The 13,269-nt window shown below is 50.6% G+C and overlaps 1 protein-coding gene across 9 annotated transcripts in view; it reads right to left on the reverse strand.

Moving 5' to 3' along the window:
* LOC142243655 (uncharacterized) overlaps window positions 1–13,269 on the reverse strand; it is a 44,801-nt gene that overhangs the window by 16,548 nt on the left and 14,984 nt on the right. The window lies entirely within an intron of this gene.

The following is a 13,269-nucleotide window of genomic DNA, read 5'->3' on the forward strand; positions in this document are numbered from 1 at the left end:
ATACAAAGTGAGAAGCATCAGAATACAGAGACCGAGACCCGAGGATCACATCTACAGATACACAACATACCGCAACATATACAATACTGCGCAGAGAGGTGAGCGGACGGGGTAATGCCACACAATTATCCTGTACTATACTCCAGAGCTGCACTCACTATTCTGCTGGTGCAGTCACTGTGTACATACATTACATTACTGATCCTGAGTTACCTCCTGTATCATACTCCAGAGCTGCACTCACTATTCTGCTGGTGCAGTCACTGTGTACATACATTACTGATCCTGAGTTACCTCCTGTATTATACTCCAGAGCTGCACTCACTATGCTGCTGGTGCAGTCACTGTGTACATACATTACTGATCCTGAGTTACCTCCTGTATTATACTCCAGAGCTGCACTCACTATTCTGCGGGTGCAGTCACTGTGTACATACATTACTTATCCTGCATTATACTCCAGAGCTGCACTCACTTTGTAAAGTCCTACAGTTTCCTTTTGGTGGAACAGCTCCTGACCCCTCGCTCTTCATTTCTCTGATGCAGGTCATCGTTCCTCTGCTGGAGTAGGTTAAGTGCACACAACCCTGACTACCAGAAAAAAAAGACCCTCATACTTTACACTGCAGGCTTTAAGATTTAAAAAAAAAAAAAACAAAAAAAAAAACAAAAACCCACTAGTGTCTTAAAAAAAATAAAAAAAAATTCTTTCCCTGTGTGTTTCCTGCAGACAGCGGCTTCAGCGGGGACATCTGGGCTGCGTGTAACTAAAGCCGCAATTTATATAAGAGGCTAAAAAAGCAAATCATGTCCATTTTCTTCTTTTACTACAATCCCCGGAGCAGTAATCCGGCTTGAGGCTGCGGCCACTTCAGTAATAACTGTCCCCAAATAACCCAAGTGCTCCAATAATGATGAGAAGACCCCGTCCTCCTCCGCCTCTGCCCCATTTATTAATACATGGACGGTTTATAACAATCACTCCCATCATTAGGCCGAGATACTAATTGTGATATTTGGCAAAGCTGAGACCCGAGAGGTGTAACTGGGTCACAGCCCGAACTTCCAAAACTCAATGGCTAAACCCACCTGATGGAGAGACCCCGCGCCCCTCCATAGCTAGCGAGGGCCCCCGGTGTGGGGGCACGAGGCCGATCTGCAGTCGAGCTCAAAAATCTGCTGCGTATTATAGATTCACAAAAAGCTCAGAGGTGAAGTCTGGGGGAGACAAGTCCATGAGAAAAAACAGGGTTTATTTGCAGCAGCGTCTGCACTGACCCCAGACATTGCACTGCTGGGGGAGCCGGGGAGGAAAATCTGCACTGAACCCCAGACATTGCACTGCTGGGGGAGCCAGGACAGAAAATCTGCACTGAACCCCAGACATTGCACTGCTGGGGGAGCAGAGGCGGAAAATCTGCACTGAACCCCAGACATTGCACTGCTGGGGGAGCCGAGGCGGAAAATCTGCACTGAACCCCAGATATTGCACTGCTGGGGGAGCAGAGGAGGAAAATCTGCACTGAACCCCAGATATTGCACTGCTGGGGGAGCCGGGGAGGAAAATCTGCACTGAACCCCAGATATTGCACTGCTGGGGGAGCCGGGGAGGAAAATCTGCACTGAACCCCAGACATTGCACTGCTGGGGGAGCCGGGGAGGAAAATCTGCACTGAACCCCAGATATTGCACTGCTGGGGGAGCCGGGGAGGAAAATCTGCACTGAACCCCAGACATTGCACTGCTGGGGGAGCAGAGGCGGAAAATCTGCACTGAACCCCAGACATTGCACTGCTGGGGGAGCCGGGGCGGAAAATCTGCACTGAACCCCAGATATTGCACTGCTGGGGGAGCAGAGAAGGAAAATCTGCACTGAACCCCAGACACTGCACTGCTGGGGGAGCCGGGGAGGAAAATCTGCACTGAACCCCAGACATTGCACTGCTGGGGGAGCCGGGACAGAAAATCTGCACTGAACCCCAGACATTGCACTGCTGGGGGAGCCGGGGCAGAAAATCTGCACTGAACCCCAGACATTGCACTGCTGGGGGAGCCGGGGAGGAAAATCTGCACTGAACCCCAGACATTGCACTGCTGGTGGAGCCAAATTTTTGGACTTCTCTATTTATCTGCTGCTTTATTACTGGGCAGAGACTCCGGAGCAAATACCGCGAGGAGAGAATCTGATCCTAAAGGTCCAGTCACACTAAGCAACTTACCAGCGATCCCAACAACGATAGGGATCGCTGGTAAGTTGCTAGGAGGTTGCTGGTGAGATGTCACACTGCGACGCTCCAGCGATCCCACCAGCAACCTGACCTGGCAGGGATCGCTGGAGCGTCGCTACACGAGTTGCTGGTGAGCTCACCAGCAACCAGTGACCAGCCCCCAGCGCCGCGTGGAAGATGCTGCGCTTGGTAACTAAGGTAAATATCGGGTAACCAACCCGATATTTACCTTGGTTACCAGCGCACGCAGCTACACGTGCAAAGAGCAGGGAGCAGCGCACACTGAGCGTTGGCTCCCTGCTCTCCTAGTTACAGCACACATCGGGTTAATTACCCGATGTGTGCTGCAGCTAAATGTGCACAGAGCAGGGAGCAGCGCACAATGCTTAGCGCTGGCTCCCTGCTCTCCTAGTTACAGCACACATCGGGTTAATTACCCGATGTGTCCTGCAGCTACATGTGCACAGAGCAGGGAGCAGCGCACAATGCTTAGCGCTGGCTCCCTGCTCTCCTAGTTACAGCACACATCGGGTTAATTACCCGATGTGTCCTGCAGCTACATGTGCACACAGCAGGAGCCGGCACTGACAGTGAGAGCGGCGGAGGCTGGTAACAAAGGTAAATATCGGGTAACCAAGGACAGGGCTTCTTGGTTACCCGATGTTTACCGTGGTTACCAGCCTCCGCAGAAGCCGGCTCCTGCTGCCTGCACATTCAGTTGTTGCTCTGTCGCTGTCACACACAGCGATGTGCGCTTCACAGCGGGACAGCAACAACTAAAAAATGGCCCAGGACATTCAGCAACAACCAACGACCTCACAGCAGGGGCCAGGTTGTTGCTGGATGTTACACACAACAAAAATCGCTAGCAACGTCACAAAAGTTGTTTGTTAGCAGCGATGTTGCTTAGTGTGACGGGGCCTTAAAGGTCAAGTTACACTGCAGAGTCCCCTTTTGCAACGCAGCAACTCAGCGCACCAGGACAAAGGGGGGGTGGGGTGATCGTTTAGCGCACCAGGAACTCCGCACACCAAGTTGTGGGCTGTTAGCGCACGGGTGGGGTCTAAGGGAAATAGGGTCAGCAACTCAGCACACCAGCTGGGGGGGAAATCAGTAACTCCACACACTGGGGGGGAGGGAATCAGCAGTGCAGGTGCCCCACTCAGTGCACATAAGGGGCATGGCAGGGGATGGTGGTGTCAGATAGAAACTCAGCGCAATGGGGTGGCGCTGGGGAAGGGGGGGGGGGGGGCGCAACTGCCTGTGGTGGTGGAGGTACACCAGCGGGCAGAGACTGTGCACCAGGGTGGGGGGGTGGATAAGGTCAGAAAGTCAGCACACCCAGGGGTGGCGTTAGCAACTCAGCGCAAAAAGGGGGACAAATTAGCAACATAGCGCATGAGGGGTGGGGGGGGAATGAGCAGCAGGTCAGTGCACCGGGTGGGGGGTGGGAGGGGGGGGAATCAGCAACAGGACACAGGGGGGACCGCACGCTCAATGAAGTGATTTTGGGGAAAAAAAAAAAAAAAAGAAGAAGAACACCCGTCTCTCCCTCAGGGACCTGGGAAAGCTGAGTGACGCAAGGAGAGAGCCTTTATTTGGCTTTCATCATTTTAGAGCCGAATGAGGAGACTGACAGCAGCGATTTGAGCATTAAAAAGGATGTGGACAAATGGTGCAAGAATTTTTTATTATTTTGGGCTAAAAATTTAGGCTTGACTAAAAATGTTGCACCTTGTGGTCTTTCCAGGATGTTAGTTGCCCCATAGGCTCCTGGCTGTAGGCTGAGTGAACAGAGAATCGGTCAGTGAGCGTGACATTAGTGTAACACTACGCTCCTCGGCTGATTTACGATTACTGATAATTCATCTCAACTGTCCCATGGTTCCCTAAGAATGAGCTCACTGAGCGATGCTTTATTAACTCAATCTGTGGCCAGCAATGAGCAGGGAAAGAAAGCCTATGAAAGAAGAAAAAAAGAAAGTGCAACATTTTTAATAAAACCCAAAGCCCCACAACCAATAAAAAAAACAGTCTAACCCCATCCAGGTCCTGACCCGAGGAGAATTTACTTCTGGGCCCGGATAATCGGGCGCCCGGATTTAGCTCAATGTGATCTAATGGTTGATCCCAAACGAAAGCATTTCTGCCGAGCGCGCGGCACATCCTCATCCCGTCCTCCCGCTTCCAGCAGATCCCATTACACGCAGCCTCCATAATCTGCTCTAATCTCTGCTGCATTTTCTACAAATCTGACAGATGGGAACCAAAAAACACAGTCTGAAGCGCAGATTTATCTGAAATTCACATTTCAGAAAATGTCCTCCCCCCGGGGAAAAAGCAAATACAGAAAAGACGATTTATAGCCAAACTGTCTGCCATCGCTGAGAACAAGGGACAGCGCCCCGAGGGCCAGTCCGCTCCCCCGACGCCAGCGCGCCCCGAGGGCCAGTCCCTTCCCCCGACGCACGCGGCCCCGAGGGCCAGTCCCTTCCCCCGACGCCAGCGCGCCCCGAGGGCCAGTCCCTTCCCCCGACGCCAGCGCGCCCCGAGGGCCAGTCCGCTCCCCCGACGCCAGCGCGCCCCGAGGGCCAGTCCGCTCCCCCGACGCCAGCGCGCCCCGAGGGCCAGTCCGCTCCCCCGACGCCAGCGCGCCCCGAGGGCCAGTCCGCTCCCCCGACACCAGCGCGCCCCGAGGGCCAGTCTGCTCCCCCGACACCAGCGCGCCCCGAGGGCCAGTCCGCTCCCCCGACACCTGCGCACCCCTCGACACCAGCGGCCCCGAGGGCCCGTCTGCCCCCAACACCAGCACATCTCCAGCTTTTCTCACAACCTGAAGCACCGAAGCCAGCATTTCTATTCTGAATGATCAGATGCATTACCACATCCCACCAGTAGGGGCCGCTGCACATGAGACCACCGGCCTGCAGCTTTATACCCCCACCACAGCCCCTTTTCCTAGAGGGATGTTATGCTACAACAAGGGGCAGAGGGAAAACACATCTGCAGCACCAGAACCCACATAAAAAGGGATAATTTGCAGTCTGTAACCATAGAGACATATCACTCTGCATAGGAGCTGTATACACAAAACAGTTGCATCGCTTGGTTGCAAAAGTGGATAATCCCCCATCCAACATAGAGGGGGTAAAAAGCCTGAAATAAAGAGATTCTGGTGTTTTTGGTTGTGCTAAAATTAGGAAAACCCTTTTATGATGAGTGCACCTCATCAGTTATTGTACGTCCTATAGACCGCAGCTGATGTAGCAGAGCTGAACACGATCCGTATGATTGGTTATTAGCCGGGTGAGTCCGGACGGTGGTCCAGCACGGAGAGAGAAGGGCACACCTGACCCGCAGGCACCGACGGTCGGACACTCTCGGGCAGCATCGTTCTTAGTAGCGCGAGGTGACACACTCCTCTCTATAATCACATTAGCTCTGCTACATCTCCATAAGTCGCAGTTACATTTCTCAGCTCATTATTTGCAGCCGCCGAGCATTAACCCCCCCGAGCCCATCCGGCTAATCCCTCATTTATACCCGCAGCCCCAATGTGCCCGACGTCTATTGCCCCTGTGCCCTGCAGCCGGGCAAAACACAAAGGAAAGAAACCATTAAAATAGAAACATTCGGCCTCAGAGGAAAGTTGGGTGAGGCCCATAAAGAGGCGAAGAGAGGAAAAGCGGAGTACAACCCGTGACACCCAGCTTTCCCATTAAAAGGTTATACATAAAAGATGGCAGAATATTAGAGGGACTTGTCCTCTTAATCCCACCACTTACCCTCCTGGACTTCCTTCTCTTTGGGTGATAACAGCGAGGCACTGGCACTCTCCCCTACTTTCTCCGGCTCGGGTTTCTTATTCTCTGAGACGTTGGCGGGGGAAGAGGTTGGGGATCCGGCTTGCCCAGTTTCAGTCTTCTGGCCGGTGCCGGAGTCCAGGACATCGTCCAGCTTGGTCAGTGGCATAGCCAAGGACAGAAGGTCCTGGTTAGTTAGGGGGGGCCCATTGCTGCCCTTCTCATCCGTGAAGCCGGGATGCCCCTTCATGAGGGAGAAGCCGGGGATCTCGCTCCTGGTGCTGAAGTCGTAGCCCGTTGACTGCTCTTCGGCTACGGTCATGGATCTCTTCATGGAATTTGCTTGTTTTTTGGCCGGAGCTGCCTGGCCGAGGTTCAAGCCACCAGGTGGTGACAGCAGATCAAGGCTTTCCTTGGCTCCCGAAGTCTCGGGGTACTTATCGGCAACGTTGACCGTTTGGGGGACTGCCAAGTGTGAGCACTCGGACATTGCGCGCCGGATGGCTTTGCGCTGGTAGGAAGCTCTGTCTAGCAGCGGGCAGTCATCGAGACTGTCGAGCCGATCATCTGTGTCCATGTTGAACCCGTCTTCATCTAGGTCATTAGCATGATTGGCAGGGATGGGCTTAAAGTCGTCCTGTGCCAGCTCCACCATTGTTTTGGGCGGCTCGCGGGGCACTTGGACGGCGCATCCGTTCTTCAGGTGGTTGTTAAAGACGTCGACCTCGGACTGAGAACACTTCTCTTTGCTGAAGGAACTGTCAGTCAGGATGGGGTTAAAATTGGAATTACGACCCTTTGTGCTGTGGTTCTGGAAAAACATCTCCGATTCGGAGTGCCCGAAAAGCGGCCGCTCCTTCTCCATGGAAGACGTCGGGACCGTTTTAGTCGCAGCCTTCTCCTGGTCGATGATTGCAGAGATCGGATCGAAGCCATCAAAGATACTACAAGGTCCGGCGGTTGGCAGCGTGACCTCGGCAGGCTTGGGGCAAGAGAAGGGGTCTGCTCCTAGGAAGGCGAGGGGGTAGGGGCTGGCCGGGACCGGGCTACTTTTCCCTTGCCCTTCACACTCCTCTTTGGGTCCCAGCTGGAGGCTTTTGTCCAGTTTGGTCTCGAAGAAGCAGAGCTTGTCCTCGTCCGTGAAGCCGGCGCTCTTCACCAGCCCATCTTTGATTTGCCCTCCGCTCTTGTTCACGTTCAAGCCGATCTCGTTCAGCTTTCCCTCCGTCCTCTGCCATTCGTACTCGGCTTTGGGGTAGTCGGCGGCCGGGATGCTGTCGGGGTTCCTGGCGTTGCACAGCTGGCTGTATTCGGGGGGCTGCTGGCTGGAGAAAGACATTGTCTTCTTGCTTGGCTCGCCCTGGCTTGTGAGAAGAGACTACGGTGCAGAGAGTGAGGCTGCCTCGCGCTGTGACATCACATCTGCCTCTGTGTGCACGGCCGAGGATTAATCTCCACCTACAGGGTCCCACCTCCCCAGAGCTGACAGCCTGGAAGACCCAGACCCCCGGCAGAGCCATTGTCATCTGCTCCGTGCAAGTCACCGTGTGCAGCCGTCCACGGGAGCCGGCGACTACTGTGGAGAATAAAGCATAGCCCACCATAAAATACACCGGAATGGCCAAAAATGCACTACACCCCACTCTGACACCCCCTTATAGCCACAAACCTTCACACCACAAACCCTGCAGCCCACCCCAGACCACCATTATGGAGGTCATCTACCTTACTTTGGGCAGTGAGGGACTGACACCTGAGTAACTGATCGACTGTTGCTGGGGACGGAACCCTTTCATAAGTGGTTGCTAGGCACTGAATACCCTAGCAACCAGTCTAGTGTAGTACAACTAAATGGACAAAAAAATTTAAAAAAAAAAGCCCCGTTTTGGGTTCTTTTGCTCTTGCACCCAAAAAACTAAAAAAAAAAAAATGGATGATTTTGGAGAAAGGGACTGGGTATAAATTTTTATTAAAGGGGTATTCCGACCTCAAAGTGATGGTGCAGAGCCAAGTTATGGCTTAGATTTTCGGGATGAAGGAGCCGCAGTGCTGTTTTAGTGTCCCCTGCGTTGCTCAGTGGTTGTTTTAAGGGGCCACCGCTCTGCAGGGACAATGCTGATGGGATCAGACCCCCCCAGAGATCATAAAGTAGGAGGGGATCCCGGAGATCTGAGACACTGGCAGGGCATAAAAAGCTGATCACAACCTGTAAAGAGTCCGAAACGAGCCTGATCCTGAGCCTCCTGGTTCATAAAAGCAAAGACTCAGTATAAGTGAAGGATAAGCGGCATGTAGGGTGTATGGAGGGCAGCTGACAACTCTAGGGATCCCAGTCAAGTCTCCGTAGTTGTCAGTGAACACTTTACTGGATGCGGTGGAGTCGGTGTATGGAGGATGGACGCCTCCCTGTAACGTCTCCGGCCGATATCATCTTATAACGCGACCTCACACAATAAATCCATTTTTTGCTGCAGATCGGACTTTGGTGTTGTGGCCCCCGGCTCCGCGCAGACCTACTTATCGCGGCCCCCCGAGGTGACGGACAGCCCGGCCTTCAGCTGCTGCTATTTTGGGGCCGCGTAGCTTTGCATTAGCAGCTGTATATACAGATACGGGCAGATATATGCCGCGGGAGGGGACAGATAACACCTCGCGCCAACAGAAATGGGGACGCCTCTTCCATGACTGTCTGGATATTCGGGTTTTGGGTTGGGTGGCGGCTCTGGTCGCCATATTGATATGGACCCTTCATTTATTCCTTTCCCATACGCCAAATACAGCAATAGTGGCGAAAAAGTATGAATTCCCATAGGTCGCCAATACCATTAACGAAATAAACCGTGATCATCGGCCAGACAAAAAAAAAAATAAAAAATTAAATAAATTGGAAAGAAAATAAATCCCCATTAGCAACGACCTTCGTCTGCGACCTCCCCTCCCCCACAATCAATGCCGATGCTGCATTATCCGGAAGGGACTGGAACCTTGCCAGCACGGTAGGGGTTAACACAATGTAGATCCCTCCATGCTATACAGAGCGATTCGCCTCCCAACCACCCCCCCCCCCCCACATCCAGCGCTATTTTTAGACTGGCTATTTTTTACCGATTTAACGCTTTCCTTGCAGTTTCTCGCTCGCTGGTTGCCAAGGCAACAACCCCCGTAAAGGAAGATAACTAAGGGCTCGAGCAGCGAGGAGGAAGAGACGGAAGAAAACAAAGGCGAGATTTTTGTGAATGAATTATTTTTTTTTATCCATTTCATCCACTGATGAAAAGAGAAATCTGCGTCGTAGAAATGCTGCCATATCCGTGCATGGGAAAGCTGTGTGATGGCCATGAACGCAGTCACCCAGCTTTCCTGGGTGCAAATGCAAAAAAAATGCAAAATCTGCTGCAAAATTCACACAAGTTAGTGCGCATTATAATGCAGCAAATTCTGCAGCATTTCTGTTTGGGGCGGATGCATCATCCAGCTTTCCCGAGGCTCAGAATGGTCCTCGCTGTACGGCAGGTGCCGGCAAAGGCTGCAAATTCACAACTGCACGAGAAGACGACGATATTGTAAAAAGTCGCTAACAAATTGTAACCAAAAATAATAAATGTCGCTTAATCTCAGCCCCAAACACCTTGATTGTTGACAACTACCAGCCTCAGCATGCCCCAGATCAGCAAAGGGGGGCGTGAAGACCGGGTATCAGAGATAGAGAGAGAATATATACATTTTCCCATGTGAGATCCTCCTGCTGCCTCCATTCCTGCAGGATATAACAAGGGGAGATTAATATCAACGCAGCATCAAATCTCCCATCATACAGGAACTCGCAAGGGAAAAGCTAATTCACAGCCTAGAACCAGAACACGATAGTTTATTAAGATTTAAAATTACATATATTTATTTAGATTTTAAATATATAATTTTAATATTAAATTTATTTTTAAAATTATAAATAAAAATTATATAGTTTCACTGTAATTTATTAATATTTAAATGTATAATATATATTTTTTATAAAAAACATTAGTATTTAAAATGACTTATCTAAATATATGTATAATCTAATTTAAAAAATATATTTATTTTTAAAATTAAAAAAAATACTAGTTTCACTTTAATTGTTAATTAATATTTAAATGTATAATTTAAAAAAATTATATATTTTTTTAATAAAAAATAAACTACATTTTTATTATTTAAAATGACAATATAATCTAAATGTATAATCTATAAATATAATATAATATAAAATTAAATATGAAATTATAAATAAAAAAAACACTTTATATGTAGTTTCACTGTACTCTAAATTATATGTACAATGAATAAAAAAAATAAGAATTAGATAATTTTTAAAATTTAATAAAAATATAAAAATGTAGTTTATTTAAAATTACAATTATAATATACATGTATAATATATAATAACTTAAATATCAAATGAATATTATTTTTATAATTATATATTATAAATTAAAAATTATGTACATATAGTTTCACTTTTATTATTTAAATTATATGTATAATATTGAAAAAGAAGGGAATTTTGTTACTTACCGTAAATTCCTTTTCTTCTAGCTCCAATTGGGAGACCCAGACGATTGGGGGTGTATAGCTACTGCCTCCGGAGGCCACACAAAGCATTACACTAAAAAGTGTAATGCCCCTCCCCTTCTGGCTATACACCCCCCGTGGGATCACGGGCTGCTTCAGTTTTACTGCTAAAGCAAGAAGGAGGAAAGCCAATAACTGGTTTAAACAAATTCAATCCGAAGTAACATCGGAGAACTGAAACCGTTCAACATGAACAACATGTGTACCCGAACAACCAAAAATCCCGAAGGACAACAGGGCGGGTGCTGGGTCTCCCAATAGGAGCTAGAAGAAAAGGAATTTACGGTAAGTAACAAAATTCCCTTCTTCGGCGCTCCATTGGGAGACCCAGACGATTGGGACGTCCAAAAGCAGTCCCTGGGTGGGTAAGGTAATACCTCAAGTTAGAGCTGCAAAACAGCCCTCTCCTACGAGGAGGCAACCGCCGCCTGCAGGACTCTTCTACCTAGGCTGGCGTCCGCCGAAGCGTAGGTATGCACCTGATAATGTTTGGTGAAAGTGTGCAGACTCGACCAGGTAGCCGCCTGGCACACCTGTTGAGCCGTAGCCTGGTGTCGTAATGCCCAGGACGCACCCACGGCTCTGGTAGAATGGGCCTTCAGCCCTGATGGAACCGGAAGCCCAGCAGAACGGCAGGCTTCAAGAATTGGTTCCTTGATCCATCGAGCCAGGGTGGATTTGGAAGCCTGCGATCCTTTGCGCTTACCAGCGACAAGGACAAAGAGTGCATCCGAGCGGCGCAGGGGCGCCGTGCGGGAAATGTAGATTCTGAGTGCTCTCACGAGATCCAACAAATGCAAATCCTTTTCATACCGATGAACTGGATGAGGACAAAAGGAAGGTAAGGAAATATCCTGATTAAGATGAAAAGAGGATACCACCTTAGGGAGAAACTCCTGAATCGGGCGCAGCACTACCTTGTCCTGGTGAAAAACCAGGAAGGGAGCTTTGGATGACAGCGCTGCCAATTCGGATACCCTCCGAAGAGACGTGACCGCTACCAGAAAGGCCACTTTCTGTGAGAGTCGAGAAAGTGAAACATCCTTCAGAGGCTCGAAGGGCGGCTTCTGGAGAGCAACTAGTACCCTGTTCAGATCCCATGGATCTAACGGCCGTTTGTACGGAGGGACGATGTGACAAACCCCCTGCAGGAACGTGCGTACCTGAGGAAGTCGTGCTAGACGCTTTTGAAAAAATACCGATAGCGCTGAGACTTGCCCTTTAAGGGAGCCGAGCGATAAGCCTTTTTCCAAACCAGATTGCAGGAAGGAAAGAAAAGTAGGCAATGCAAATGGCCAGGGGGACACTCCCTGTGCCGAACACCAGGATAAGAAAATCTTCCACGTTCTGTGGTAGATCTTAGCAGACGTGGGCTTCCTAGCCTGTCTCATGGTGGCCACGACCCCTTGAGATAATCCTGAAGATGCTAGTATCCAGGACTCAATGGCCACACAGTCAGGTTCAGGGCCGTAGAATTCAGATGGAAAAACGGCCCTTGTGACAGTAAGTCTGGCCGGTCTGGTAGCGCCCACGGTTGGCCGACCGTGAGATGCCACAGATCCGGATACCACGACCTTCTCGGCCAGTCTGGGGCGACGAGCAGGACGTGGCGGCAATCGGACCTGATCTTGCGTAGCACTCTGGGCAAGAGTGCCAGAGGGGGAAACACATAGGGTAGTTGGAACTGCGACCAATCTTGCACTAAGGCGTCTGCCGCCAGAGCTCTGTGATCGCGAGACCGTGCCATGAAAGTTGGGACCTTGTTGTTGTGCCGGGACGCCATTAGGTCGACGTCCGGCCTTCCCCAGCGGCGACAGATTTCCTGAAACACGTCCGGGTGAAGGGACCATTCCCCTGCGTCCATACCCTGGCGACTGAGGAAGTCCGCTTCCCAGTTTTCTACGCCGGGGATGTGAACTGCGGATATGGTGGAGGCCGTGGCTTCCACCCACATCAGAATCCGCCGGACTTCCTGGAAGGCTTGCCGACTGCGTGTCCCGCCTTGGTGGTTGATGTATGCCACCGCTGTGGAGTTGTCCGACTGAATTCGGATCTGCTTTCCTTCCAGCCACTGCTGGAAGGCTTGTAGGGCAAGATACACTGCCCTGATTTCCAGAACATTGATCTGAAGGGTGGACTCCTGCTGAGTCCACGTACCCTGAGCCCTGTGGTGGAGAAAAACTGCTCCCCACCCTGACAGACTCGCGTCTGTCGTGACCACCGCCCAGGATGGGGGTAGGAAGGACCTTCCTTGTGATAATGAGGTGGGGAGAAGCCACCATTGAAGAGAGTCCTTGGCCGTCTGGGAAAGGGAGACTTTCCTGTCTAAGGACGTCGACTTCCCGTCCCATTGGCGGAGAATGTCCCATTGAAGTGGGCGCAGATGAAACTGCGCAAACGGGACTGCCTCCATTGCTGCCACCATCTTCCCTAGGAAGTGCATGAGGCGTCTTAAGGGGTGCGACTGGCCTTGAAGGAGAGAGTGCACCCCTGTCTGTAGTGAACGCTGCTTGTCCATCGGAAGCTTCACTGTCGCTGAGAGAGTATGAAACTCCATGCCAAGATATGTTAGTGATTGGGTCGGTGACAGATTTGACTTTGAAAAGTTGATGATCCACCCGAAAGTC

The sequence above is a fragment of the Anomaloglossus baeobatrachus genome, chromosome 6, assembly GCF_048569485.1.
Source record: "Anomaloglossus baeobatrachus isolate aAnoBae1 chromosome 6, aAnoBae1.hap1, whole genome shotgun sequence".
Taxonomy (NCBI): Eukaryota; Metazoa; Chordata; class Amphibia; order Anura; family Aromobatidae; genus Anomaloglossus; species Anomaloglossus baeobatrachus.